Source organism: Papaver somniferum, chromosome 5 (assembly GCF_003573695.1).
Source record: "Papaver somniferum cultivar HN1 chromosome 5, ASM357369v1, whole genome shotgun sequence".
In the NCBI taxonomy this organism is placed as follows: Eukaryota; Viridiplantae; Streptophyta; class Magnoliopsida; order Ranunculales; family Papaveraceae; genus Papaver; species Papaver somniferum.
Window position 1 is genome coordinate 126188155 of NC_039362.1, and position 6524 is coordinate 126194678.

The following is a 6524-nucleotide window of genomic DNA, read 5'->3' on the forward strand; positions in this document are numbered from 1 at the left end:
GTAATCTCATTTCCTTGAACAGTGTGAAGTTGAACTGATCCTGTGGTGCAATGGTAGCACAACTAACTCCACGTCAGAAGATGCATGTTCGATTCACGTCAAGTTCACTAAATTTATGGATCAATTTTGGGATCAACTTTGTTTGTTGACACCATACACAATGTAAACATTTTCTGAATTTTAAATTTTGATATCAACTTGGATTATTGACACTAGATTTTGGTTTCAACTTTGGTTGTTGACACCAGATTTTGGGATCAAATTTGCTTGTAAACACCATACATAATCTTAACATTTTTTTTTTGAATTTTTAGTTTTGGTATCAACTTGGGTTGTTGACACCAGGTTATGATGTCAATTTCGGTTATTGACACCAAAATTGGGTTGCTGACACCAAATTATGATGTGAACTTTGGTTGTTGATAGAAAACTTGGGTGTCAAACTTCGATTGTTGACACCAGATTTCGGTGTCAACTTCTCTTTGTTGACATCATAACCTGAACGTAACTTATTTCTGAATTTTTAATTTTGGTGCAACTTCGGTTGTTGACACCAGATTATGGTGTCAAACGGGGAAAAAATAGCTACATAATATTGGCATTTTGTAGACGTAGTTTGATTATTCCCATTTGCACGCGTATTGACGTCTCAGTCCACAGTAATCATATGATGAGCCTAAACAAGAAAATCATATCGACGAAATCGAGCCTCCGACCGCACCTTCACTAATAAGTTGATCAAATTCCCTCTCTCATTCTATACCAAATGCTAGGCGGTGATTTGAACAGCTGCAGCTCCCCTGAAAAGCTTGCCAATAGCCTCATATGATAACAGCTACAGCTCCCCTGACAAGCTTTCCAATAGCCTCATATGATAACTGGAGCAATTTCTGGGAGCTTCAAGAACTATTCCAAACTCGCAAGCGTTGTTATCTCAAGCTTGTTTGTCAAGTTTAATGATCAAAACTATAAGTCTTGATTTCTACTCTACGTATAGCTATGTCTCGGACTAGGATATATTGTGTAGTTGAGCTTTAGACTTCACGACGTTCATCAATTGAAGACGAAGAACTACTAAGGAGAGCTTGTGGAACTTCATCAACAAAAGGTATGTGGAGACTGAAACTCATCTATCACTCAGAAAGTCTATTTCTACTATATCTCCTATATTGAGACAAAAGTCATATAGTTATATAGTATTCGATTATACATATTTGATATCTCGAGCTGAGTTTAACCCGCTTATATATTTCTCAAAATATGTGTTGGTAAGCTTTCGCTTTAACCAAGTTCATCTTATGCTCTTGACGAAAGTCAAAAGATGATCATATGAAAATCGCCTTGTAACATCTCATTTGATGTAGACTCGAAATGTTTCGTATTGATTATGTCAATCACTTGAAAATAACTTTGATGCTAATAGTTTGAGAAAACAACTATTTTCATCCTCTAAGAATGTTTTAATGATTTAAATAGAGTTTAGAATACTTAACCATAATTGGATTATAGCCATAGTATGTGTACTTGCATATATATTGATCCAAGACCGGTATAGTATGCGTACTGGCGAGGTCAGGTAAAGTCCGGGAGCCTTGGTATGCGTACCCGTACGTGTACTGGCGAACTCAGTTGAAGTCCGGGAACTATTTTATGCGTACCCGTATGTATACTGAATTCAACTGATGTTTTGGATGTGTGATAGTATGTGTACTCGTTCGCGTACTGTCGGACACAGTCCAAGTCCGGGTACTTAAGTATGCGTACATGTTTGCATACTTGAGTGGGTTAAGTTCTAGAATCGGTTGTGCCATGAACTAATACATTTATATAATAAGGAATGCAATCTTTTGCAATCCGTGGCTATAGTGTTCATGAATTGATTCGAGTGAATCAAACCGATTTTTCTTCAATTGTGTCTTGTATACTTCTATGAGAATATAAAAAATTGAACAACTCTATAACTAGTTTCACTTGAGTCATTTGAACTAATTGTGGTTAAGATGAATAAGGTTGATATGAAAGTGTTCATATGGCTAACTTCGGTTAACTATTGTTGAGCCAACCTAGTGTACACGTTAAGGTACGGTTATCCATATCTAAATGAAGGTACATTTCATTTTTGTGTAACAAGCTAAGACCATCTAACAGTGGAGAGATATTTCTTTGGTTTCAAGCAAACTTAGCTTGGATCTTAGGTCAGGCTTCATCTAATGGTGAATATTGATATTGTTCCAAAGCTATCAAACCCTGATTTGAAGACTATATAAGGGAGAACTCTAGCAACTGGGAAACCTAATCCCCACACCTCATGCATGATACTAGTTGCGACTAGAGTCGATTCTCATTTAACCTTAGGTTTATTCCAAAACCTTGTAGGCTAACGACTTATAGACTTTATTGGGATTCTGAAGCCAGACCCTGTTAGAGCATTGCTCAGTCGAACTCGCATGCGTTTCTATCTCAAGCTTGTTTGTCAATATTAGTGATCAAAACCATAAGTCTTGATTTCTAGCCTATTTATATATGTCTCGGACTAGGATATAGATAGTGTAGTTAAGCTTAGATCTCTCGGCGTTCATGTCTTGAACACGAAGAACTACTAAGGGGAGCTTGTGGAACTTCTTCGACAAAAGGTATGTGGAGACTTGAACTCATCTATCACTTGGAAAATCTATTTCTACTATATGTTGATGGTGGTTTTTAGCTTAGGGTTAAAATCGTAAAACCTTGCATCTGATGTGACAACACTCTGCAACATAGCCACGTGTGCTAACCTCTCCACTGGAAAATTTGTTGAGCCGCTCAACATATTTACATGAAATTTATCCAGACTGGCGAATCCCAGATGTTCTGTAAATTTCGGCGCCTCGCGCATATTCACTTAATATAAGTTCCTCTGGATGCCTTCTATGCTATGTTCCCCGGCTGAACTCTTAATGTTGATATGGCATGACGATTTGTGTTCAATCGCAGCAGAGTAGCATGAATCTCCAAGTGTCAAAAATAAGATCTTTGCATAAGGTATTCAATCAGAAAAGCATGCTGCTCTCTGGAAACGAACTTAAAACAGCTCTGTGTCGACACATCAGTCAACTTGAATAACTTGCAGAAGTTAGGGTTTCGCGCCTCGCGCAATATCCCAGAACTTGCTTGTAAAAATTTCCGCCACAGCGCGCTGGAAGTGTGGCCACGCCCTATCTTGCCGGCCCCACTTCCCATCAACCAATCGGGTCCCCCTAAGTGGCGCATTCCGAACAAGGCCGGCCCCATGTTACCTGCCTCCCCCCCCACCTTTCCATCGACTAATCAGATCGCCCTAAAGGCGCCACACTCTCACCAGAAGTGTGGTCGCACCTTTTGTTTGGCCGGCCCCCTTTTGTGGCCAATCAGACTACTCCAAATTTGCCACCATACATTAAATGCCAAACGCACCTTGGCAACATGCTATGCTACCTCGGAAACATGCCATGCTACTTCGGCAACATGCCAACATGCTACCTCGGCAACATGCTATTCTACCTTGGCGACATGCCATGATACCTTGGCAACACGCCATGCAACCTCGCAACATGCCAACTTCGTGGCAACCTGCCATAAATAGACACTCGCGGCAATTTCTACCCCTGTGGCCGTTTCCACACTATGGCCTTGCCATAGTTCCTTTGGCATAGCCATGGCGCCATTTGCACAAAAGTATCTCCATGCCGCAGCCGCACGCCACGTGCGCTAATTAGGGTTTCGACAAACCCTAATTTGAGCAAATTGCTACCAAAGCCAACAACGTTCCCAGAGCAACGGGATTGGCGTGGCAACATGGACGATGTTGCCACGCCACATGTTGGTCCAACTCCACGGCTCTTTGTCCAGGCCAAATCCTTCCAACAACACCAAGACTTGTTCAAGACAAATCCTTCCAACGGCGCCAAGACTTGTCCAGTCCAAATCCTCCCAACGGCGCCAAGACTTGTCCACGACAAATCCATCCACGACGCCAAACCCTAACTTTGGCTGCGGAGACAATTTTTAGCTTTGGCCATACCGCAACATCACTGGCATACCACTATGCCGCGGCTACTAGCATGCCATCATTCCATGGCTACGCCACCGGCATGCCATTAGCATGTGGCTGACGCCACTTCGCTATACAACAAGATTCGGCCATAATCAATGGACGTCCTTCTTCATGAGATGCAATCTCAATCATCCAAGTTCGCCACCAACTGTTGGAATTGTGGCAACTTTTAGGAGACCAACCGCCTAAACCCAGCGACCATGGCTACTTCAGGCACCACTTGCACCATCTTGCCACTGGCATGCACAAGCTATGTCGCTGCGCCATTTTCAGGCGCCAACACGAGGTAGCCACAATCAACGGCTACCCTTATTCATAAGATGTGATCTCGGCCATCGAAGTTCGCCACACAATCGGTAAGCTCGCGACAAGTTTTAGGCGACTAGCCAAGACGAGCCTAGCATCACATGCTATTTACCTGCGACAAGCCTCTCGATTTTAACTTGTCACATGTAGAAAAGTGCTACATGTTTTTCACGAAAATACTCGAGACATCAAAATATGTCACAAACTGGGGGATGCTCATCAGGGTATTGGTCTGGCGGTTTACAGCGTGCGGCGTGCAATGCGCCAGTTACAAGAAAGTGTCATGAAGTAGGATAATTAGTGGTGGTGACCGGCGGTTACACAAATTTACTTCCTTCATCATGGAAGCATAACGTCTGGCAGTTACACGTTACTCTTTTCTTCCACCACTCAATCGTTTCCACTTCCTACGCGACCAGGGTATATTTCACTATGACTTGTATAAATAGGTCTCACCTATTTCCACCAAAGGACAAGGTTTTTGGTCGACAACACACAATATCTAGAAATCACCTGGTAGCTTTCCATCCGGATCACCAGTTCTACTTTCTGATACAAGTCACAAAACGCCCACATTTCTAGAATCAATCATTCTGGTCTCAACACTTTCTTCGCTTCCCTCCCTAAGACCAACCCTTCTCCTTCACTTTGTGACCGAAGCAAGCATGGAACGTCCATTTCTTGGTTTAGGATAGGATTGTATAGATTGATCTCTCGAATCAAAAGTACTCCCATGCAGTACATTGTTTAGGGTTTAGATTCGTTCCTCACCCACATACCCGAAATTACCAAAATCAGCAGAAACAGTTTTCACCCTCAAACAATTGGCGACCACAGTGGGAGATTAATCTCTCGGTTACAATATCAATTTCCAAATTTCAATTTCATTCTTCAAACGCCGATCTCAATATCGTAGAAGAAAACAATCCACTCGGGAACCAATGGCTCAGTTATCAGTTATCACACGACAAGGAGTGACTGGGGACTTATCGCGGCGTTTCCCATAAAACTACGGCGGTCATGCCTATGGCTAGAGTTTGCACCAACAATAGAAGAGCAAACAGAAAGAAGAAACACGGAGATACGTACTTGGAATATGTTCGCCTGCTTTATTGCTACCACTCCGCCGTTAGCACCAAGACATGGAAACAAAGCCAATAATATGAGGTAAAGAGGATAGGTGACGCCTTTCATAGGCATAGAACTTTTTGGAGTTCGAATGGAGGAAGGTTTCTTGTTTTGGGCTATACACGGAAAGAGGCAGCCGGACCCGTGCTGGCAAAGCTCCATGGCGCCAACAGGCCACGGCTATGCTAGCGCCAACAATCCACGTCCTATCCAGCAGCCATCCCTGCCATTCCATGATCTAGCCAGCACCATCTTCTCCGCTCCACAGCCACCCAAAGCAGTGCCGTCCTCACCCTTCGAAACAGCGCCATGGCTCCAGCACTCTGTGATCAAAACCACGCCATCTCTGCACGTTACACCTCCGATCACCAGAGCCAGAGCCGCTTCCGCCACCCCGAACGTTTCTTCAAGTATGACAGCTCCAACCGTCACCAAAGCCGCTGCTACTCCACTATCAGGACGAGACACTGGAGGAGTCAGAAGAAGCCGACCTCCTTTTACCACTGTTGATTTGATAGAAAGATAAAAGGTTCTCGTAAGGCTCAGACAGACATGGCTATAACTCATAAAGAGATACCTATTTTCCTCAAGACACTAATGGAGCGTCCACCATAAGATTCACGTCAACCCAAGAGGGAGCTGACAAGGAATACTTTTAACATCCGGCGCAGGAACTTCAGCAGGACGTGCGTTTATAGATGAAGAGGCAGTATAAGGGAATCAGCAATCCAATTTCATCACACGTAAAGATCAGGAACGACTTCTCCAAAATCGAAGCAAAGGAAATCAGCAACCCTCCTGAGTTCACAGAGACCCTCTTCCCGTCAGGAGTTGCATGATTTCTGGGTACTTCGCCCACAAAATCGTGCAGTCTATGATGAAACATTTATGTGAGAGTCTATATTTCTCCAAGGCGCAACGTCAAGACATATTTGCATCCCTCAACCGCACTGCACCAGGAAAGAAGCTATTTCCATCCAGGGAAGCCGTTCCCAAACCCCAACCTCTCCTGGAAAGC